Source organism: Fukomys damarensis, unplaced genomic scaffold, assembly GCF_012274545.1.
Source record: "Fukomys damarensis isolate Sample0158 unplaced genomic scaffold, DMR_v1.0_HiC HiC_scaffold_37, whole genome shotgun sequence".
Lineage (NCBI taxonomy): Eukaryota > Metazoa > Chordata > Mammalia > Rodentia > Bathyergidae > Fukomys > Fukomys damarensis.
In genome coordinates, this window is record NW_022900949.1 from 19,654,901 (window position 1) to 19,655,608 (window position 708).

Genomic DNA, 708 nt, shown 5'->3' on the forward strand with positions numbered 1-708 from the left:
CCAGGCCTAGCCTCCCCGGTTACCGCCACCCCGGAACTCTGTAAATATCTCCTGTACCAGAGTTGTTATTATGCAGCCTGCGTTTGGGCTCGTTTCATCATCTTGCACTGTGAAATGGCTTTGCAGTGCAGTACCCCAGCCAGAAGAACACGTACGTATTTAAGTCTCTGGGAGAGTTGTGGGAAGGAGCGCGGTCTCGGTTGCAACTACTGCATAGCTTATCCGCACTCGCCGCAGAAAACCGCCGGCACTCTGCGCAGCGAGGCTGTTCTTCTGGTTTCATCACTAACAAAAGTGCCTCATCACGAAAGTACGTTTAATTTTTAGGGTGCCATATTGTTAAAATTAGACAACTTACATTGAATAAATGAATAGTGCATTTTATCGGTAACAAATTTCATGACATGTACCAGTTTTAACACAGGTGGATACAGAACTTCCATTCTTTAGTCATTCCAGGTGGATCTGAGTTTTATATTCAAACTTTTAATACAGTTTTTGAGTTTTGTGTGACTTGAATTTTTAATCTTTCTGTAAAATACGTAACTTAAATGAACATATTAATCATGACATGCCAGTTTTAACACAGGTGGATACAGAACTTCCATTCTTTAGTCATTCCAGGTGGATCTGAGTTTTATATTCAAACTTTTAATACAGTTTTTGAGTTTTGTGTGACTTGAATTTTTAATCTTTCTGTAAAAAATA

General features: G+C 39.5%; 1 protein-coding gene across 1 annotated transcript in view; it reads left to right on the top strand.

Moving 5' to 3' along the window:
• Positions 1 to 708, top strand: part of Arhgap21 (Rho GTPase activating protein 21) — a 79,095-nt gene that overhangs the window by 70,924 nt on the left and 7,463 nt on the right. The gene's annotated exons all lie outside the window — the stretch shown is intronic.